Source organism: Culex quinquefasciatus, chromosome 3 (assembly GCF_015732765.1).
Source record: "Culex quinquefasciatus strain JHB chromosome 3, VPISU_Cqui_1.0_pri_paternal, whole genome shotgun sequence".
Taxonomy (NCBI): domain Eukaryota; kingdom Metazoa; phylum Arthropoda; class Insecta; order Diptera; family Culicidae; genus Culex; species Culex quinquefasciatus.
Genome location: NC_051863.1, coordinates 36,650,066 through 36,674,355, shown reverse-complemented (window position 1 = coordinate 36,674,355; position 24,290 = coordinate 36,650,066). Strand labels below are relative to the sequence as shown.

At 36.4% G+C, this 24,290-nt stretch overlaps 4 non-coding genes across 4 annotated transcripts; all 4 read left to right on the top strand.

Moving 5' to 3' along the window:
• The first annotated feature begins 3,785 nt into the window (after positions 1–3,785).
• Positions 3,786–3,858, top strand: Trnaa-agc. The gene has a single exon. It is a non-coding gene; the product is annotated as a tRNA-Ala (tRNA).
• Positions 3,859–3,948: 90 nt separating this feature from the next.
• On the top strand, positions 3,949–4,020 carry Trnap-ugg. The gene has a single exon. It is a non-coding gene; the product is annotated as a tRNA-Pro (tRNA).
• Positions 4,021–4,449: 429 nt separating this feature from the next.
• On the top strand, positions 4,450–4,521 carry Trnap-ugg. Its single transcript has one exon. It is a non-coding gene; the product is annotated as a tRNA-Pro (tRNA).
• A 705-nt stretch (positions 4,522–5,226) lies between these two features.
• Positions 5,227–5,299, top strand: Trnaa-agc. Its single transcript has one exon. It is a non-coding gene; the product is annotated as a tRNA-Ala (tRNA).
• Positions 5,300–24,290: the final 18,991 nt, after the last annotated feature.

Sequence of the window (24,290 nt, the reverse complement as noted above, 5' to 3'; positions counted from 1 at the left end):
GCAGTCACGTCACGTGACAAAAAAATATGCTTAAGAGGCTATAACTTGAAAACGATGCATGATATCAAATTTAATGTACTATACTTTTGGCAAATTTGGTTTTACATCGAAAATAAAGTCAAAAAAGTTTAATGACTTTTTCAAGTTATTCAATAATTCTTATTTTACGAGGAAAATGGCAACACTGCCAAATGATTTTTGATCATAACCATTGGGCAAAAGATGGTACAATTTTTGTCATCTAAAAAATATAAAAAAATGAGTTGTTTGGATTTTTTACGCAATTCATTGGTTTGAGTAAAAATTCTAATGGACATTTTTTTAGTGTGTAAGATTTTTTGATCGATTTGGTGTCATCGGGAAAGTTGTATATTAAAATATGGACTATTCGGAAAAAATAATAACACACTTAAAAAAATAAACCATTTCTTCGTTTTTTCACTAAAAGTTGGATTCCCAAAATAGATATTTTTTTTATTTTTGAAATATTTCCAATGTTTAATCGGAATCAAAGAAACATAATTTGAGCCATAGTGCATGATGGTACAAAATTTGATTACTGAGGAATAATTTAATGAAAAAAGTGTAATTTTTGAAAAATATTTTTTGGGGTCAAAAAATTGAAAAAAATGCAATGTTTTGGAATTATTGTCACTTTGAGGTTATAATTTTCGGAAATTAAATTTTAGTTTCTGAGATACCGTCTTACAAATAATTAAATCGATGAAAATTAGATTTTTTAAGTGTCAAATTATAACTGACGATTTCACGGAAACTATTGACTCGATTTTCGATTAAATACTTGTGAAAGAAAACACTCAAAACTTATGAATCAAATATAGCTTTTTAATAGGTTTACAAATTGATAAATATCCCAACTCACATTTAAGACTAAATTTTAAAATTTCTAGATTATTTTCAATAAAAAGATTGGCAAATTTCACAAAGCCTCATTTAAAAAAAAATCATAACTTCGCTCCATTTCAACCGATTTGAGTTGTCTTGGGCCCAACTGAAAAATGATTAGTTGTGCTTTCAAGGAAAAATATTTAATATAATAGTTCAAAGGCCGTTTTGATCGTGTCTGGATCAAAGAGCCAGATTTCTGAAAATATTTTTGATGGATTCCTCGGGAAGTTTCACGTAATATACTTAAAAATGGGTTAGGTTCATTAATAGAATTCCGAGATTTGATTTTTTTAAGATTTTCTTTTGGGTTTTTCAACACGCCACCCACGCAAAAAACGGGAAATGACAAAAACGAGAAAAACTTCTTTTTTCACTAAAACCTATACTTTAATTTCAACATTATGTCCCCGAGGTGTTTCTTCCCTCTGATTGTTGGTATAGTTTGAAAAAAGGAAACAAAAACTTCAATTAAAATTTGCCTTAGAAAGAAAAAACCAAGAAATTTTCAACAAAATCCATGTCGATTCACATTGCGTTTCATCACACTACAATCTTGTTGAACATCATCATAATCACTTTCGGTCTTCACAAACCACCAATCGCGCACGCGGAAGTACTAAAAGAGTGACACACTCACACGACAGAAAAAAGGGGGAAAGTGAATTCAATAAACACCCCCTATCTCTGTTGTGTCCGGGGGGTGGAAAACCGGAGGCGTCATCACCCCTACAAGCAGCCTGGGGTGGCTTACATGTGAGCACCCTTTTTCTTCCACCCCATTTGGAGACTGTTGAGGAACTCCGTCGTCGTGAGACGGTACGGCGCAGTTACTGTGGAGGTCGATGGAAGGAAAGGGAAGGAAAGAAGGACGAAGCTATCGACCGTGGAGGGGGTGGGGGCGGACATCCATTTGGCAGTTCATGTCCTTTCCATCAATTGTTTTGCCTTGGCGACTTGACCTGGCAGGGGGGAAACTGAGGCTACGACGAAGTACTGAGGAAATTTACCGTGCTGGGGAATGGATTGCAACTAATTGGTAAATCAAACAGTGTGATGTTTAGAAATTACAAAAATTCGATGTCTACCAGATCTTTAACACGAATAAGATTTTAAAAACAAAATAACATTTTTTAAGGAACTTTTTGTAATTTAATCGAACTAACTCCGTCAAACGGCTACCCAAAGACGATGACCGTCTCAGGACATCGGCCAGCCAGAGGGGACACAACGGAAAAGGTTCACAGGCGCCTACAGAGACGTCCACAGCAGTTGTCCTTCGCACCGCACAACATCCTTCGATACAAGGACCTCCAGAAGCTAGTTGACACTCCGCGGCTGCATGTAGTCACAGGGGACATGAAGGACGACGACATCATCATGGCATCGTAAGTGCGAACGAAACGAGGACATCGCACTTGCTGGAAAAAACTTTTATTTACTGACACTGTATCGTACAATTTTCATGGGAAATTTCCTTTCCACTTGCAAAGCTCTGCCAAGTGAGGACCTAATTGGAACCCCAGTTCAACACACCTTGCTCTCGAGTTGAGTACGAAGGTTGATGCTTTCAAGCTTGAATTCCTCTCGCCAGAGTTCACAGGTATTTACAGCGACTCTGAACCGCAATGCGAGCCGGTACCGTTGCTTTTCGATCGCTGGAAACAAAACAAAAATTCCCAATCATTCACACTTTGCCCAGATTCCCATCAACCTGACCGACCGGCGGTGGTGGCCGCCAGTTCATCATCCAGATTGGAGCGCGCTCATCCTCAATCCCATCAAGCGAATCAAGAGAGTGAATGAATGGGGTGGTGCGTTCGTTTTGGCGACCCTGGTCAGAACTTAAAACTGATTCCGTTGGGTTCTTTCATCGAAATATGACAAATTTAGACGTTGAATAACGTTAAATCTTCAAATTCTGTCAAAAGTTATTGTATGAGTTCAAACCTAGGTTGCCCAAACGAACGCACCACCCGTTTGAAGCTGCGCGTCCAAAAGATCATCAAAACGCTTACGTTGGTGGATGTGCTAGGCACCACGGCTATGATGTTGCACACAATCACATCTCAATTGAGCAAAACGGTCGTGGCATTGATCGCGATGTTCTGCTGCTTGGTGTGAGATGACTTGATGACTAAGCCGTTTTGGAGGTCGGAATAAAACTAAACCGAACGTGAAACTTAACATTGAGAATGGGTATTGACGGGTACATTACCTTAAATTTTGTAATTTTAAAGCTCGGAATAAACAAATTTAAAATTAGTCTTATAAATCACAGGAAGAACCATAAGCTTGTCTTAAAATTAACTACAATCCAGACTCGATTATCCGAAGCCTCGATTATCCGAAAATTCGATTATCCGAAGTTCGATTATCCGAAGGTTTGTACAGGATTTCGGATAATCGAATCACAATTTTTCGTATTTTTTATTTTCTTACTCTTAACATCAAATTAGAGTTCCGTGACCCCATTTTAGTCAAATTTTAATGGTTGATTGTCTATAAAAATAAAATAAAAATGATTTTTTTTTTCAATATTTCATCAGAGTAGTTTTGGGGTCAAAAACAAGACAACAACAAAGTAAATCGTGACTCGATTATCCAAAGTGAAATTTTGTTATCCTCCACGGTTTTTTTTTAAATTCAGCAAAATTATGGCATTTTCTGACAACGAAAACAATTTCACTTCTTTGAACATTTTTCGTGATTTAACGTGATTGCCTAAGGAATATTTCCGATTCCAGTGGAATTTCAAGAGCAAAGAGGATTTCCCTCATTTATTTAATAATTCAACACAATTTAGCGTAACGGACAACGCATCAGCATGTGTAACACATGAAACGCCAGATTGGTTAACTTCACACCGAAATCGACAAGGGGATGTAGCTCAGATGGTAGAGCGCTCGCTTAGCATGTGAGAGGTACGGGGATCGATGCCCCGCATCTCCAAGAAACTTTTTTTACTGCCATCGCAGTACTTTTAAACATCTTTTAGTTCCCATTCCCCCGCGAAAATTTTGCACAGGCTCAATTGCAAGCGGCTCAATGGTCTAGGGGTATGATTCTCGCTTTGGGTGCGAGAGGTCCCGGGTTCAAATCCCGGTTGAGCCCGAAGTTTCTTTTTAGAACACGCTTCTTGGTCGAACCTTTTCGTGGAATTTTAGCATATGTGACATTTTGTGGCATTATTAATCAATTTTATAGCAATATTATTATGAAATGTTCACTACAAGTAGTGCAAAATTTGTTTATCTATTCAAAAGAATCAGCAAGATGCACAAACATTTTTCAATACATTATATATCACAAAAAGCAATTCAATTGAGTTGAACATCTTATTTGCTCACATTACATCGTACAGAATATACTCAATTTAATACTCTTCAAATGGAGGAAACTGAAACGATACACTTCACTTTATTCAACATACGAAAGCCCCTCTTCTTTTTCTTAAACGACAACTTGACGTCAACTTAAAGTTGACCCCGTTTAGTAAAGCAGATTTATTTTCATGTACTTTTACCACCGCCCCTTTCATGTGGCTCAATGGTCTAGGGGTATGATTCTCGCTTTGGGTGCGAGAGGTCCCGGGTTCAAATCCCGGTTGAGCCCGTATTCTTTTTGACAATTTCTGATATTTTATTCGAGTTTTCAGATAATATTTAATATATCAATTAAAACATTATTTGTAAATTAAAGTGTGCTTTTTTCATTAAATTTTCAAGATTCATTTCAATTGATATTCACAACATTCATTCATGTAGACAAAAAACAGGCGAATTTTAATGCTTTTAAATCAGGGTTTCAAATAATTGAAACATTTTTGAATACAAGAGTTCAAAAAGCAAAACTCATCGTTCCAGTATAAAAATCGAACACTTTCAATCAATCCCTGTTAGTAATTGATAGGATTTATGTCACGGCGCAGTGGAAAGACTAACAAAGTCAACAAATGGGCTTGAAACTATTATCTCACCCCTCAATAACTTCCCGTGAACCATAATAATAAATTGAAAGTAAAAACGTAAACCACCCGGAACGCGCCAGCACACACATACACACACAACTAAACACTCAATAAGCGTTAAAGCTGTGTACGAAAATGAAGCTTCAAGTTAAACCCATATTGGTATTATTTATTCATGAATGGTGGCCGATGCGGTGCGATGTCAGTTGGAGTTGGAAGCAAAGAGGGAGAAACAGAGAAATAAACACACAAACCTACCGGTCTCTCTTGGGCGTGAACGAGCTCGAGCTAAGCAGAGAGTGTCGGGAGGCAGCGTTCAGGTGGGACATTTGCCACCTCTCTTTCAACATGGGGATGTAGCTCAGATGGTAGAGCGCTCGCTTAGCATGTGAGAGGTACGGGGATCGATGCCCCGCATCTCCAAGAAACCTTTTGTTTATGTGTGGACAAACTTTTTTTTGTCATGCTGGAGTTTTGTAAACATTGTGGTAATAGCAACCAAATTTTTTATGCATGTAGAACATTACCTGCATGAGTCGAATTCTTCAAAACTGGTCGTTCAAGAATTTTGCAAACCTGAAGAACACTTTTACACCATCACCAACAATTTTAACTTAACACTTGAAAACACTAGCATTTTAAACAACTGAAAATTGACTAAAATGATTCATTAAACTTACCTTTTACACCAAAACAAGTACAAACGTGGACTCTCGTGACGATTGAATTAGCAGTGTTGTTGACACTCACACTGAAGGTGTTTGAAACAATCCGTTTACGGTGGTGGTAGTGCTACGTGGTGCTGTCAGCAGAATAATATTTTCAAGGTCAGGCGAATTCATGTGGGACCTCAATATTTCTGTATGAAAGGTAAGCAAAAATTCAGGATTAATTATCAAAATATAGTAATTGGACCAATATGGGTTTGTGAACAAACAGTATATGTTTAATGTGCATGTTTAATGTGGTTCACGGATTTATTAAAAAGACATTGTTATACGTTACTTTCATAAATCATTTGAGATCCGGCCTCCAAACAGTGCGTCAATAACACTTAAATGCTTATAACTTTTGATAGGGTTGTCAAACCTTCAATGTCTTTGGACGCGGTGGAAAGGACACATAGTTTATGGATGAGCTCTATCTATATTTTGAAATAAAATGTAGGGCATGCGTATTCTCATTTATTGAACTGCTTTTTCAAATATTTGACTGATAAATTGTTTTTTTTTTTGCAGATTTGCTTGATTTCATTGCATTTCATATTAAAGCAAGATTTAACAATCTTGTCCAGCAAAAAAATAGTGAAATAATTAGAATTTTTTGCGACATTTAGCTTATTAACATTTTTGTAAAGGTTTTTATCTCCTTTTACAAAATTTAAATTTTATATCAAAAGGCAAAAATAAAATAATTTGTAACGAAATCGACATTTTAATTCAAAACAAAAATTAGTAATTTATCTTTCACGGGAATCATCCACCCAAATAATCAAATATCGTTAAAATCAAACAGGACTCAGAAAAATCTGTAATGTTTTTATAAGTTGATTTAAAAGCTTTCATTTTATTTTGAATAAAAAAAAGATGATTCTTTTAATTTCTATTGAAACTATACCTTTCAAATAAAAAAGCAGAAAAAAATATAACAGCGAATGAAAACATTACTAAACTTACTTTCTGAAAAAAACTGAAAAATCTGAACAATTCTTCAAATTATTCATATCAAGCTTTACAATTGAAAACTAATAAAATTTAATTGAATAGTCTGTATGGATGAAACATTTATTATGTTGTTATTTTGAAAAAAAAAATTGAGAAAATTGATAATATTTACGAATTTCACGCCGTCCACGAAATCGCCAAAAATCACCAACACTATGTAAGTCATCAAACAAGGGTATTCATTCGCTTAATTCTACAGTAGTTCATAAGATTATGTTTATTCCTATTTGAGTTTGATAAATCATTTTTAAGAAAAATCGTTACAGTTTCACACAAGCATAAAATTTCACGGGATTTCGCGGGCAAAGCCAAATTTCACGGATTTTACGCTTTCTGCGATATCGTGAAATTTCACCAACCCTATACTGCATAATTTTTAAAAGCGACTTATGGGACCCCAAGACGGATCGAATGAGGCCAAAACGGACAAAATCGGTTCAGCCAATGTCGAGATAATCGAGTGACAATTTTTTGATCAACATCCCACCACACACACACACAGACATTTGCTCAGAATTTGATTCTGAGTCGATAGGTATACATGAAGATGGGTGTAGGAGGTCTATTTGTAAAGTTCATTTTTCAGTAACGTGACGAAGGCAAAAATTTAATGACCGAAAGTTCAGAGAATTGCTCAATTGTGACAAATAACGATCATTTTTGCGGAAAGCATTACAACTCGAGAAAAAATAAATTTAAAAATTTATTATTTCTGCTCATTAAGATACTTGGTACGAAATAAACATTATATTTTTACTAAATTGAATATTATATCAAGCATACCAGGATTTTCTTTTAACCTTGACCAGAACTGACAGCTCGCACCACTTAGGTTAAAATAACCTAATAAATGAAATGTAAATCTTACAGTGTTCAATTATTAATGGGAAATTCGTTTGCGTGCATCAGATTGGATATTCTAAGCTTCATGATTCTTCATTTCTGTTCGAAAAATGCCGGAACCAAGCCAACTTGTCCGGAACGGAGATATAGTAGTTCTACGTGCAAAAAGCTTGGTGCCGGCAGAATGCTCCAACACGCAAAACCGTCCACAAACAGTCGAGATTAGCCTGACCGCGGAAGTGTGCGCGCACACGAAGGCAGTCGAGAACATCTACCAACAACTACCGAGTTCATAGCAGAGCAGTCAGTAGCAGCAGGTCGGCAAAAATGCTAACTGTACTTAATGTTTTCGATGTAATAACTCTTGATGCTCGCGGTTTTCCACTACCTACTCCTCCTCCTCCTCCCCTACAGCACACTCTCTTTTGACTGTTCTGCACCTGAATCTGCTTCCTCATCGCATCTTCATCAACCACACTCTTTTTTATGCTCTCTGCTTACGACTGGTCTCTCTCTGTCTCTCTTAAGGTGGTTCATATTCTTATGATGAATATAGCATCTGTACGTGATGTTCCACAACTCGTCGTCGACGACCACTGCCTGGGTCAGGTCTCCACCATCGTGGACTGCTGCTGCTGCTGCTGTGTAGGCTTCTCGGGCTAAGACACCAAATGTAACCCAAATGAAACATTACACGAACATCCTCGTCGTCAGTCGGTGGTTGCTACGCTACCGTGGACAGCATCTGGTGTTCTTCTACTCCCCCCCCTGAACCATCACCATGCACCGGCTGCTGCCACTGTTTCTTGTGTCCTCTTTGGATGCCGGCAAGTATCGGATTGTCCTCTCTCTCTTCTCGTCGTCGTCGTCGTCTTCTAGCACTCTACCAGCTAGGAGTTTACGGGGTGATGCTCCGGTTGATAGCGATAATGATGTCTTGTGCGCTTTTCGGTCTTTTGTTCTTAACCTCATTTCGGGCTCGGGACTTCGGGAGAGGAGATTCTTCCGCTGACACGTGCTTGACTGTGCGTGCTCACGGGTAATCCAAGCTGGTCAATTTACACTCTGGCTAGCTTCTCCCGATGTAGGGTAGGGTAGTCATCAATGAGACACGGGGAACAATGATAAAATGGCTCTCACAAGTTGTAGTTTCAACCAATCAGGCTCATATTTGGGGGAAAGGTGTATCTACTAGATACACGTCAGCTATAAAAGTGGCTTTGGTTATGGACGCTCCCTTGAAAAGTTATTCATAAATGTTTGATTCTGGGGTGTAAAAGTAAATTATGGACAAAAAATACTTTTTCGCTCGCAGGCTGCCATTTAAACCAAAACTAATATTTCATCAAATTTCTTTCGACGTTCCATAGCGATTGAGTTGGGCTACAATGTCCTTTCATCAGGTTTGACCAAAATTTAGAATATACCCAGAATCCAGGGCTGTCTCATTGTTCCCCACTCATTTTAGCCCTTGGGTAACAATGAGACACTTTGATTTTTCTTCATTAAACATTTCAAAATACACGTAAATCTTTCAAAACAAGAATTGGAAGTGATTTTTGGCATATTTATAGAGTTTTAACTTCATTTAACCAAACATACAAAGTTATTTAGTATAAATATATTGATTTTACAAAATTTAAATACTTTTTAGTATAACTTTTGTTAATTAAAGTTTCATGTTGGCAAAATTGCTCTAAAATGTTCAAGGCAAGTCACCAGTAATGGAACAATACAAAAACATGATGTTTTACTAGAAAAGTATTGACTTTCGTAGAGTGTCTCATTGTTCCCCAGCTGTCTCATTGTTCCTGCCAAGTGCGTCTACAATGAGACAGTTGAATAACTCTGGCTGTAGATGTCGTATCGATCTCATATTTTGGTCAATATTTGAACACACTAAAAGAAAGAAAATGCAACAAAAAGCTCATTAAAACATGCTGATGTAAAAATTAGAAAAATCATTGATAGTTGAAAACCAAAAGTGTCTCATTGATGACTACCCTACCCTAGGCCACGCAGCATATCTTCCTGGAGCAATTAAACCAGGTTCATTTGACTGCGCTGCGGTGTGGACGAGGGACCATGATGATAATTGATTTCCGAAAAGCTAAACCGAGATCAGCGGGCTGTTTGAAGAGGAGATGATACGGGTGTCCCGTGGGGTCGGAAGGGAGATCAGGGCATCGATGATGGTGTTGCTAATTGGTAAGTAAAACAACGCTGACCGCTACCAGGGTGCCGCAATGCCGTGGATTTGGGTAGCAGCGGATGTCTTAAATTGGGGTGCTACTGTGGAACCGTTGAACCGTCCGAAATGTTTGTTTAGGGTGTGGTGAAGTTATGAGTTGGTTTTAATTGTAGAACAGCACAGATAAGACCTCACACAGACCGGGCATACGAGAGTTTCGGATTTATAGATAACCCGAAACAAACGTCTTTGGACCCGTTTTGATTTCTATGCAAACCGCTTACATTTGAAGCGTTTTTAACTAGGCAAAGCGTTTGATTTTTTTAGGGGGGAATTCGTGTGAAACGTTCGTTTTTAGATTTGACAGCCAACTTTCAGTTAACAGAAAACTGTTACTTTTTCTAAAGAATAATAAAGTAAATTTCTGAAAAGGTCAGGAAAAAACTGACCCCAAAGAAAATCATTTTTAAAAACATTGGCAGAGTTATATAAAACAAGTGAAACTTCCAACAACAAAAATTATTTTGAGTTTTTTAAAAGGCCCTTTAAGCTATGGAAATCACTATGTTTATGGGATCTTTTCAAACAAAACATTAGATATCTCCAGTTAGTTCGCTATACGATACCAATTTATTTTATTAACTTATGTGAAAATGTCCCAGGGATCCAGTAAAAATAACCACTTGCACCGCAAAAATCATCTAGGGTCAATTTAACCCCAATTCCGCTATAAAAGATTTTTTGGCCGTTTTCAAATGTTAGGTAAGATTGTAAAAATCTGAAAATATTTTTATCGTAAAGATCAGACAATTTTAAATATGAATGACGATTTGCACTTGATTGTTTGACACATTTATGTTGATAGAAAAAAAAGTTGGTAGCCTTAAGAAGCTATTTTGCATCATTAGTTTGTTCATATTTTCCATACAAATTTGGGCAGCTGTCCATACAAAAAGAATGTATGAAAATTCAAAAAGTTGTAGTTATGGATAAGGACTACACTAAAAAAATGATGCGCGGTAATTTTTTTTTTTTTTGATTTTTAATTTAACTTTTTGTCACTGAAAATTGATTTGCAAAAAAAAAAACACAATTTTTATTATTAATTTTTATTTTTGATATGTTTTAGGGGACATCAAATGCCACCTATTCAGAAATTTCTAGATAGTGCAAAAAAAAGTGATACATTTTTGAATCAGTACTAATTTACTAACATTTTAAAATGGCGTGAAATTTCGCTGAAGAACTTTTTGATTGCAAATTCAATTTTACATCGAAAAACTAACTTAATCCACCTATGTTGTTGAAGCCTTCCTCACTCATTACCATCAATGGCTGTACACAAATTTCATCTATTTTTTAGATCTGGATTAAAAAAGAACATAAATATCATTTAAGTGGCCATATCTCGAGACAGGGTTGCCAGATCTTCTATGTTTTGAACTCGATGGAAAGGTCTTTTGATAACCTGACCAACGATGGGTCGGATAGTGGATCCGGACATAGTTTACATACATTTAAGTGAGATCCGACTTCCAAAAAGTACATCAATATCACTTCAGTGGCCATATCTCGAGACAGGGTTACCAGATCATCAATGTTTTAGACTCGTTGGAAAGGTCTTTTGATAACCTAACCAACAATGGGTCGGATGGTGGATCCGGACATAGTTTACATACATTTAAGTGAGATCCGGCTTCAAAAAAGTACATAAATATCACTTAAGGGGCCATATCTCGAGACAGGGTTGCCAGATCTTCTATGTTTTGGACTCGTTGGAAAGGTCTTTTGATAACCTAACCAACAATGGGTCGGATGGTGGATCCGGACATAGTTTACATACATTTAAGTGAGATCCGGCTTCAAAAAAGTACATAAATATCATTTAAGTGGCCATATCTCGAGACAGGGTTGCCAGATCTTCTATGTTTTGAACTCGATGGAAAGGTCTTTTGATAACCTGACCAACGATGGGTCGGATAGTGGATCCGGACATAGTTTACATACATTTAAGTGAGATCCGACTTCCAAAAAGTACATCAATATCACTTAAGTGGCCATATCTCGAGACAGGGTTGCCAGATCTTCTATGTTTTGGACTCGTTGGAAAGGTCTTTTGATAACCTAACCAACAATGGGTCGGATGGTGGATCCGGACATAGTTTACATACATTTAAGTGAGATCCGGCTTCAAAAAAGTACATAAATATCACTTATGTGGCCATATCTCGAGACAGGGTAGCCAGTTCTTCAATGTTTTGGACTCGTTGGAAAGGTCTTTTGATAACCTAACCAACGATGGGTCGGATATTGGATCCAGACATAGTTTGCATACATTTTAGTGAGATCCGGATATATATGAAAACACATTTCTATACATAACTTTGAACTACTTATTGAAACTTCAATCTGTATAAAACTCGATCTATGGGACCCTAAACCAAGTCGAATGCAACAAGTTCGGGTCAAATCGGTTCAGCCAGTGCCGAGAAACATGAGCTAGTTTGTTGGTCACATACATACATACTAGGGTGGGTACGTTTTTCAAAAAGTTCTCGGATCAAGTTTTAGTATGGTTCCCCTTGTAGGGCATGCCCTTAGGGACTTTCATGCCAAATATTAGCTCATTTGGCTGTAAACTGGCTGCGCGCATCAGGGTTAAAGTTTAAATGGGAATTACTATGGGAAAATTGGAAATTTTGTTCAAACGCTCCTACAGGTCTGGGAAAATAACGCGCCAACTTCTGGTATGGTCAGGCCTATGGGGAATGGTCTGGAGAACACTTTTCCCGAAGAGAGCATATGGATTCGTTGTCCCTAGACCTGGCGCATCGGCAAACAATTCTATGTCTCCGGAATCAACGGTTTTCCCCCAAAAGCATCAAATTTTCCTTAGCATGCTATGAAAGCTTGATGAACACCGCGACGCCATAAGTCAGACAGCTACCGCGTGGGTGAGAAACGGCTGGAATATTCAATTGCAAACCTTCTTTTAATTAAAAAATGATCATTTCGAGCAATCCTGATATTATTTAGTCGAATTCGGAATCATTGCATAGAAAATTTGTATTTTTTTTGCAAATATTTCAACCACGTGGTAGCTGCCTGACGTATGGCGTCGCGGTGTTCATCAAGCTTTCATAGCATACTAAGGAAAATTTGATGCTTTTTGGGGGAAAACCGTTGATTTCGGAGACATAGAATTGTTTGCCGATGCGCCAGGTCTAGGGACAACGAATCCATATGCTCTCTTCGGGAAAAGTGTTCTCCAGACCATTCCCCATGTTCCTGACCATACCAGAAGTTGGCGCGTTATTTTCCCAGACCTGTAGGAGCGTTTGAACAAAATTTCCAATTTTCCCATAGTAATTCCCATTTAAACTTTAACCCTGATGCGCGCAGCCAGTTTACAACCAAATGAGCTGATATTTGGCATGAAAGTCCCTATGGGCAAGCCCTACAAGGGGAACCATACTAAAACTTGATCCGAGAACTTTTTAAAAAACGTACCCACCCTAATACATACACACACATACACACAGACATTTGTTCTGTTTTCGATTCTGAGTCGATATGAATACATGAAGGTGGGTCTACGATGTTTTTATACAAAGTTCATTTTTAGAGCAGGATTATAGCCTTACCTCAGTGAGGAAGGCAAAATGAAGTTAAAAATTTTTTGCAACCAACATTTCGATTTTTTGACAAAACCAGTATTGATTCAAAAATTTATAACTTGGTCAAAGATTTTTTTGCACATTCTGGAAATTTCTTTAAAGTTGACTCAATTTGTTTAAACGTGTATCATGTTTTTAAGCGTAGTCCTTATCCATACCTACAACTTTGCCGAAGACACCAAATCGATCAAAAAGTTCCTTGAAGAGATACAGATTTTTGAATTTTCATGCATCATTTTTTAATGGACATCTGTCAAATGTGTATGGAAAATTATATTGCCAAACTAATGATGCAAAATGGCTTCTTTGGGCATACCGAAGGCACCAAAAAAGGTTCAACCGGATTAAAAAATTCAAAAAGACCGATTTCGTAGCGAAATACTCTACTTTGACCAAATACATTTTGTTGCGGCATTTGTGGCTGTACACTTTTGCGAGGATGTGAAAATACCTGAAAGTGAAAAAGAGAGTGTCTTTTTTAAGTATTACTGCAAGCTAAAATATAGGCTAATTGAACTAAAAAGTTCATAAAACCAACAAAACTTGAGCAAGTAAAAATATTTTATATGTATGCATTATTTTAGATGCCTCAATTAATATTGCGGTCATCATTCCAAAAAATGCTTTTATAAATTATTATCAAAATCGAGAGTTTTGCCCATGGTGATGCATACATATAAAATATTTAAAAAAAAACGATAAAAAGGTGTTAATCTATGGCTGCAAATTCTGCAAAAACCAAACGATCGATATCCCATTCCAATCGGAAATGGCTTTGACGATGATTGGGTTATGAACAATAAAACGCGTTTTCCTCAAATCACTTCATTTGGCATTAAAGTCAGATTTTCGATAATGGACAGTATTTCAGTCATGTATAACAAAAATTACCAGTCGAATGTTAGATTACCCCGGACAGTCTTATTTATTCGGATATTTTATTGACTGATTCTTAATTTTTTTTGCGGAATTTTTTTCACAAATTTTCACTATCACGCAGGTTATCAAAATGCTAGAAAGTTAGATAAACAAAAAACATCTTTATGTCCATGTATCAAACAATAAATGTACCAACCTCCACGATTTCCCGAAGTAAATTCAATTACCAGCCGATGGTGCATACAAATGGGATTGCGCGCAACATAATTCATTTTCCGTACTAGAACGCAACAACAAAAAACTACAAACACAAAAAACACCTGCTAGTGCTAGGATGAAGATAAAACTGGGGAAAAACACGCTCAGAAGCATCGATTTCCCGAGTCCAGGCCCTCCCCAAAAAACACACACAAAGCAACATAATAAAGATTTATGAAGCTAAGCGCAGGGACAACGAGGCTCCGATATAAAGTAGTCCTTCTTCGCTCCAAACGGCTCCAACTCTGGGGAGAATTTGGCCAATTCCAGAATATCTTTCGGTAAGTTGAATTCATACAAATTTTATATGACATTTCCATGTTTATGATTTTTCGTATAAACATGTTAACATCTTTTAATAGTTTAATACATTAATATAACAAACAAATATAACAAACAATAAAAACCTAACACCCTTTAAAAGTATCGACAAAATTGAAGACGAAACAGTCGGGCAAAAACAACCTTGCATCGGAAAGGACTCTCACCCGCGTTTAGTCGGCGTCCATCCGAATCCAAACAAAGGCCATTACGGGGTGCGGAGGTTTTCCACTCGCTTTTCTGTTCTTTGTTGGCACGAAGGAAAAACTGCGGGGAAAAGTCAGCGCAAAAAAAAGAAGATAGCAGTACGATATGAAAAATTATGTTATTTGTTTTTGCTTCACTCTGGCCGAGGACGCCGTGGAACGTCCCCAGGGCGACCTGCCGTTGCTCGTTGCACCAGGTTGGTCCAAGAGTCCGGAGCTCGGCGTGGACTTTGTTTCTATCGCGCGAGCTGGACCGACGGTCGTGGAAATCTCTGTTGGTCACTCTGGTGAGCGGAATGGAGAGGTGATTTACGGGAAAACTACCAATTTTCAGTAGTTTCTTCGAAAAGTTTTTACCAATTAAAATACAATATTTTGAAAAAAATAATATTTTTTTTTAAGAAGAGCATGTCCTTAAAGACCAGAAAGACTGAGCACCCCACCTTAATCGGAGGAGCGAATCAAAATTCTCGAAGGAAGAAATACCGAACGGGGAGCAAATCTGCCTACTCGGCTGACATGATGAAAGGTAATATTTCAGAGGTTGATTTCAAAGGAAAGCCGGGTGAAAGCAAACAGAGATTCGAGAAAAGAGTGGAAATAAAAAAAAGTTACTTTTTCTACTGGAAGCGCAAATAGCGCGTCTTTCTTCAAGGAACAATTTAATTCCATGATGAGTTCTGCTGAGTTTCAAAAATTACGGCGAAACTGGCTGTTCGTGTTTGGCTGAAAAGAGCGTTTTATTAGGATCAACTTTGACGATTTTTGTTTGAGTGGGACTCAAGGGTTTGTTGAACTCAATTTGAATCTAATAAATATTTGTTGAAATAATGAATTAGATTATTCCTGCATAAGCCCGCAAGAACGCAAGAAAAATTTGTAGCAGAGCCAAGTTTCGACCTTATAACGAAAAATTAATTTCAAAATTGCATGATGTTCTTCATATTATAATGACTATTGCGTTCTCTTGAAAACTTTTCTAAGATATAAAAGTTTATGTACTCCTAACCTTCAGAAATCCTTGAAAAATGTTATGAACTCTAACAATTCAAAATAAATTATCCTCGATTTTCGAAAGAACCATATAAAAAAGATCAGATCACCGCACAATTTCAACCAAATTTAGTTGCGTCTTTCAATTATGATACAACTAAAAAATATATGCATTTTCAAATATAGACCCTATGGTCCCGAAACCACCAAAAATCAACGTTGTTAATCGATAAAATTATCGTCAATAATATTATCGTCTGACGATTACGATAGGGGAGAGTGGGGAGACTTGATCCCCGGGGACACTTGATCCCAAGCCTGTATCTCGTCAGCATGTGGGTAAAACAATTAGCTATGTTCTAGAAAGTCTGCCTGTGTGGATCAATCGGACCGCGCACTGGACTCACAATCCAGAGGTCGCCGGTTCGAATCCCGGGGCGGACGCAAAAAATTCTAAGTGTAAATATAGGTATTCGGTGCCCTCTCCCCGTGCCCATACCTTCACACTTAGGAGCCCCGGGAGGCGGAGTCTTGTCGCAAAAAGAACGATACACGCCTGTGGATCCGTTGACGAAACCGCAAGGTTTAAGAGGGCCACATTATAAGGTGTTACGTCGATTCCGTATGTTCTAGAAAGTTGTGCGAAATTAACTAAAACTCATTGTAGAAAACAAAGCAATCAAATTAAAAATGTTGAGATTGAGTTACACACATTTGCAAAAAACATCCAAGAGATCTTTTTTTCTTTGTTTTGATATGTATAGAAAACACTCAAATATTATTCAAAAAAATATTTTTTATACATGAATTGTTTGATAAACTTATCAACTCTAAAACCCTTACGCATTAGAATTAAATTTATCGTCATACTATTTTTACAATCAATTGTTTAAAAATATGCGTTTAGGGAGACTTGATCCCTACATTTTTAAAGTCACTGGATTCAGCCTCAAGATTAATTAATTGAGCTGGGTTTACTACATAGTTTCCTTTAGTATAGCTGTACATAACTTACTGCAGTTAGAACATTTTTCCAAAAGTTTTGTAAACAAAAATTTCCAGCTTTCGTAAACATGCCTAATTTTGGTCTAAAAAATAATATATTCAGTTTTTAAATATTTTACATACTAAACATGTTATATTTTGAACACAAACGTACAGGTTTTATGTGAAATTGCTGTAACTTATAAAAATTGAAAGTTTGGATAAATAAGAAACATTTTGCTTAAGATTTTTTCAAAATGTTGAAAGGGGGATCAAGTTACCCCTAACATTTTTGAACTGCCGGTTTAAAATATTTTTTTAAAACGCTTGGCATGATTCGAAAAGTTTATCTGATGAAATACCCTTATTAGCCAAACATAGATGAATGTTTAAATGAAAATTTAGTAAGTTTCAAAGTATAAATATGGACTCACAAAATACCGTATTTTTTTCGAAAATAATCAAAATTTTCAATATTTGTAACATGAGTATCAAATGAAACTAAAGACGAACATTTTCACAAAATACTGCTTTTTCCAAAAATACTCAAATTTAAAAAAAAAAAACTTTATTAGAGTTTTGTTTTTTTTTTTTTTGAAAATACTAACATTTTCACATAATACCGATTTTTTTTCGAACATACTAAAATTTATTAAATTTTCAATATGGGTATCAAACGACGAAAAATTGTGTATGATATGAATGCAAACACAATTTGAATGCATATATGCAGATTGCAAAATTTCGCTTCATTTGATACTCATATCGTCGCCATCGTGCTAACTTGTCGTACGTGCATTTTGGGCCAAATTGAGTTAAGAACGCCATTTTGTGCAGCTCACAATGCCTCATCTTTTGACCTTCACAGATCCCCAAAATTCGATTTCAATCCTGAGATATTCAATGAAAACCAAAACAGCTCCGAAAATTTTTGTTGCTCTACATATAAAAGAAGTTTCAATCCTGTCGTGCTATCTTGTCACTCCCTGAAAATTGATGTAAGTGCGGCAAAGGGCAAAGGGATTTCAGGTCAGGATGCGTTTGTCGCACGTACAAGTTAGACTACCGTAAACATTTTTAATTATAACTCGGGACTCCAGCAACCATCTTCAACCAAACTTCGGGTCAATGCACAGAATGGTCAGCCAAACAAAACGTGTTTGTTATTGTTTACATTGCGTGCTTTCATTTTTGTTTATTCAAGGTCAAACATTAAAACGCGTTTTTCTCGGAACGTCAAAATGGCGGGTGCGACATGATAGCACGACGACGTCGATATTGCATATTTTAAAAAATTAATTATTTTCGAAAAAGTACGGTATTTCGTAAAAATTTTAGAAAAAAAGAAAACATAGAAAATTTAAAATTTATTGAAATTTGGAAAATTTTCAAACAAAAACTCTTATAAAGTGAAAAAAACACCTGCGAAATTTCCCTTCGTTTGATACCCATATGCATATTTTGAAAATTTAAATATTTTCGAAAAAATACTCTAATAAAGTGAAAAAGTATTTAAAAAATCGCTTCGTTTGGTGCCCGTATTGCAAGTTATGAACATTTTAGTACTTTCGAAAAAATACGATATATTGTGAAAAAGAAAACCAAATTTCGCTTCATGTGTTGAAAATTTTGGCGATAAGATTATCGCCAATAGAATTATCGAAATAACGATAGATTATCGTTATCGGCCAACAATAACGAGCCTCGATAATTTTATCGTTCACAAGCTTGCAAACCATCATTTTGAGTTTTTAGACGACATTTTTAAACAGATTTTTGAAATTCCAATCTATTTTTCTCCAAAAGCCGAAGTTATTATCATTGATTTATTAGTTTTGAAAAACATGATTTTTGCGAAAAATTTGGATTTTTTGTTATTTTCTGACCACCCTAACTCGGCGTAGGTCACCCTTATGGCGAAACAAATAAAATACGGGTCGAATTATTTCAGTCAAGGAACCACCATCCAGTCATTTTATACGATTTTTTTTTCTTATTTTAAGACTTTAAATTATAATTTTGAGAAGTTATAGCCACAGAAACCATTTTTGTATGGGAGGCTGTCAAATTAGTATGGTGAGACCGCGTATCCCGAGCAGGGGTAAATAACACGGGAATACCAAATTTTGGTATTACCTACTTGGGCAAATAACAGGGACCAAAATGTGCCCTTGGTTGCCCAGTAATAGATGGTAAAATACCATGAAATCATACTAAAGTCTTGTATGTGGAATGGCACAACAATACCAAACCATGATATTCCAAGGTTAAAATAATACCTCAAAATAAAACCATTTCAATACCAAGTTGAGGTCTTCCGGATTTTTGAACATTGCTTGAATACCAAAACTTGGTATTCCACATGCATGATTTTGGTATGATTTCAAGTTATTCTACCATCAATTATTGGGCAACCAAAGGCACATTTTGGTCGCTGGTATTTGCACAAGTAATACCAAAATGTGGTATTTTCATATAATTTTTTAGTGCACCAGTTGCAGTTAGTGAAAAAACGGAAATGATCCATATGCAACAACCGAATCTTCTCACCTGTTGATTCCATGTTGTTTTAAGTGATATTCTTCACCACATCGAATGCATTTGTCATTGATGAACGGCCTGTGCACAGAAAAAAAAATCATGGTAATATTACATCTGGGAAGGGGTAAATCTTTTATGTCAGAAAAAAGGTGTAATTTTACCTCTGAAAATGTGTAATTTTACCACTTTTCTGGTGTAATGTCACTTTTTCAGTCTAAATTGAGGTAAAATTTCATCATAAAAGAAGTAATGTTCAACCTTCCAAAATTACAGCTTTTTAAATTTACATTATTTTTTTCTGTGTGCTTGAAGTTCTTGAAGCTTCTGAAAAATAACAAGATTGAAAAATAAGTGTCATTAAAATGAAACTGAATTGAAATTCTCCAAAATTCCATAATCTGTCGATTGACTCGTTTTTCAAAGTATTTGGTTATCCCGACTTTCAACGATTTAAACGGCATCCTGACTTAGAAAATTTTTCACAATTTCAAGTCATTTCTTTAGGGGGTATATCAAAAATTTATAAAATCAAGTTTGAAATTTTCGGGTTTCAATGAAAGCATTCGCTTTGAGACATCATTTAGAGCAAAATTAATTATTTTGTCAAAATTGCTCAAAATTTTCCCATAGTTTCAGAGGAATTTAATAAAATACTGTAATACCAAAAGAATACCAAAATGTGGTGTTCGAGCATTGACAAATTCTGCAATTTTGCAATATCAAAACAATACCTTAAATTGGTATGATACCACATTTTGCTCTTGCATAATCCTTAAGACAAATTTTAAATGTTAAAATTTGGTATTGATACCAGAGAAATGTATTATTAGGCATTTCCTTTGTTATTTACCCATGCTCGGGCACACAAAATCGGAAAAAGTTGCCCCGGCCACTTTTCGATTTGCGCGTAACTTTGTTTTAAGGGATATTTTTTTTTCTTTAAATTCATAATTATTTTAACCTATTTGGAAAATCTTTTCTTCAAAATAAAAAAAAAATTCAACAAATAGAGTTCACTAACCTCCTACAACTAGCTTTTCCATCCAAAATGTATCTCATCCAGCGTAATGCAGCTGTGTGTGTGTTTAGGAAAATCTCGTCGTGAACACGTTCATACACACATACTCATTCCAGCATTGTGTGTAGGCATATGTGCGAGAGAGAGAGAGAGAGAGAGAGAGAGAGAGAGAGAGAGAGAGAGAGAGAGAGAGAGAGAGAGAGAGAGAGAGAGAGAGAGAGACCATAAAGCCTACACAGAGCGTCGCTTGGCAGCTTTTGATGAAAATTGGAAAAGTTTAGCTAAACTTCCTACCCCTGCTGTACCCTGTCCTACGAAGCGATTTCAGATAAACTGATTCAAGGTGTGTTATCCTAAATGGATACAATTTGTGGAAGTTTGAGAGGTTTTGATGCATGAATAACAAGAAATTAAATTTAAAATAGACATGTTAAAATATTATTTATTATTTCATTGATGTTTTGAAAGAAATCTGGTGATGGTAAAATAGAAGCAATTTCCAAAAAAAAAAATCATAAATATATTTCCACAACTTGTGAATTTTAACTCATTCGATCAGTTGGCAACCGAGCCCTTTTACCGTTTCTCGTTATGGTAATTTGGTAAACTTTCCCAGGCAACGCACTGTTCGGACTTTGCAGCAGCGAACATCTTAAACTTTTGCGTTGGATTTTTCCTCGAAGACAGATCACCTGTTTTGCCCACTCCTCAGACGTTGGTGGCCCATCCACCTAGGCGAGTTGGCAAATGGAATGGCGAAAATTATTCGCAAAAGTCAGGCTAAAAGTTGGGTCCTTCTTGCCAAGAGACTCAACTCGTGCTTTTCGAGGAAAAACTCAAATGCAGAAAGGGGAGGAAATTTCTACGAATGCCTTTTCCCAGCTTGTTGTGGGACGAAGCGGCGAACAGGTCTAGCATAAATTAGTGAACAATTCGAGCTTTTCTTCAGCTTGTTTTCCAGACTGGACTCGTTTTATGTTGTGACAAAATTTGGTACAGGTGAATAAAAATTGTTTAAAATTTAAATGCTAAAACTTTAATTGTTTAAAAAGTTGTTTCTAAATTGGATTGGTCTTGACTTTTCCACAAAAAAAAATTCCAACTCATTAGGACAGTACACATTCACCTAAAACCACCAATTTAACAATTTGTCACACTTCTGCCACAATCATGACTGCAACAGGGAATTCTGCTGCAAATTGACGGACACAGTCACTGTTTGTCAGCTCGAGTGACACAGAGTTCATCACCATCATTAACTCTACTCAAGAAGCAGAAGGTAGCATCACCATCTCGAGATGACAAGGTACAAAAGCATTCCTTTGTGAGCTGCACTAGGGTGACCCGGATTTTGAGAAAATGTTTTGTTAAGTTATTTTCAGATTCAAATCGGCATATTTTTTCTCAAATTTAAACGCTCTCAAAATTTCTCGAGAACAAAAAATGTTTCTTTAATCTACATAATTTAGAATACATTATTATACGAAAGCAGTTTTTCAGCTTTGAGTTCACTTTTTTTGGACACCCTTGTGCTGTACCGATGCAACTGCTTCATGTCTGCACTCTGATTGACCAGATAATAATCTGACATCATGACATAGGTAAGTGATTCTGTTATAATCTGATTTCTGGTTGAGTTATCATTGTATACAAAAATACAAGTTTTTTTTTTAAATTACACCTAATTTCTTTGATTTAATTCTAAGAGATTCACATGAATTCAAAAAGATCAAAATTCTCCCTTTCAGGCCATTGCCTTTTGCTGCAAGCAACTAGTTAACATTTATTTCAAAGGGAAAAACCTTCCAATCGATTTGATGTACTCCATGGTGCACCGTTTTTTCGGCGAAGTCAATTCTTTCAAAACCTTTAAGGTGATTTCTGGAATGTTTCAAAATATTCTGGAAAGCAAAAAGTGCAAAAAATAACTTCACGACGAAAGTAGGAATGAAATTTAAAAAAAATCTTCTAAAATTCCTACAAACTCTCATTTCGGAAAATTAAACAACTCGATGGAAATCGGATCGTCCACGAAACCATTTCCAATACCGTTCAAAAGCGTCGCGTAATCGCCACCCACGAGCCAAGGTGGAGGTGTCACCACCCACGTGCAAAAGGGGTTGTTGCATCTTTCAGCCAACCCACAAGGGGTCGTGCAACGGTGAATGGCTGGCCAGAGTCCCAGTAGTATCGGAATATGATGCTGTGGTGCGCGTAGGAAGAATTCGCAGAAGCTTGCCACGCCAGGAAACCGTTTTACGCAAAAATATTGTGGGTGGATGCAGATACCAGATCGTGGTGGTGGTGGCTACTTGAAAGGTTTGATGAATTGAAATGAATGAACGAAAAGTTGTTTTTTGAAACAACTACTCTTAAAAAATATATCTGATTCTTTTTCTAATCAAATGATTTAAACGTTTTAATGAATTAATAACACAAATTGATATCATTTTTTGAGCAAAATATAGGAGTCATTACACACTTATGCCTTTGCGACAAAAAAAGATTCCAACCCGATCTTTTTTCGACACTTCCTGATAGTTTCAAACCCTCATCCAAGATTCCCTGCACCGTGCGGCACACGCGGTTCACTTGTACCTCGGTTTTGCTTTGCGCCTGCTTTGTTCGGTTTGACAGTTACTTTGTCCGTACTTTTTCTGTGGGAGAGAAAAGGAGGCGAATACTTTATGAAAATCATACCTGTCACAATTCCTAGCCTCAAAATTTTGTCGCGAGTTGCTTTCCTCCTCTATTGGACCCGGTTTGTACCACGGCACGTACCGAGTTTACCACCTTGGCTCATACGCTGAGTTCATGCCACGGGTGAGTGCCAGACACGAAACCGAGCCGACGAGCCGACGCGTGTCGTGGTGCGCTGGTACGATGAACCAAAATACCAACACACAAATGGGTTCGGGTTCGTACCGAAACTAGAAAAAAAACAAACCCACGATGTGCGCTGTCACTGGCGCATGAGAGGGTCTCAACTATTAATAATTTCTTACTTAAAGGATAATTGACGGTTTTTTTAAGGCGTAAGGCCAATGTAAATATTACCAATTTTTTTTTCAATGATGATTTTTTGGAAACTTCAGAGTTTCATGTTTGATATAAAAAATATTTGAAAAATATATCTTTATGTCAGGAAAATCGGGACTACAGTCTGAAAAGGGACAGCAAATTTAAGAGCAATGAAACTGGGAATCGGTGCATTAATTGTTTTGTTGTGTTCCTGTTTTAACCAAAAAAAAAAATCAAAGCATTTTGCAAAAAAATGCTTTTGCAGTTGTCCTGATTTGCCCCAGACGGTTGCTTGAAGAAAAATTACAAATTATGATTTTTTTTAATTTTTTATACGACAAAAAATACTCAGTCTTTTAAAAAGTACATAAATTTGAAAAGAAAATGTTAAAGCGCCATATTGCGGATCTGCAAACTTAAATTTCTAAAAAATATGCTTGTAGACCAAATTAATGCTGATATATGCCGAAAAAAAACGTGAATGATGTAAAATTCTTATCGATTACCAAGTATTTAACTGTTCATTGCAATAATAAAACCTGAGATTTTTTTTTTCATAGATTCACTGTTATTTAAAAAAATATGTTTGTGACATAGGGGAGAGTGGCAGGGATGCCAGATGGTTTTTTTAAATGTCTGTAAAAAAGTCTGTGTATGTCTGTGCACTTGTCTAAAATTCAAATATATCAATTTACAGTCATTGAAATCCATCAGCAATTGCGTTTTTATGCATTTGAGAACTAACTAAATAAGTTTTG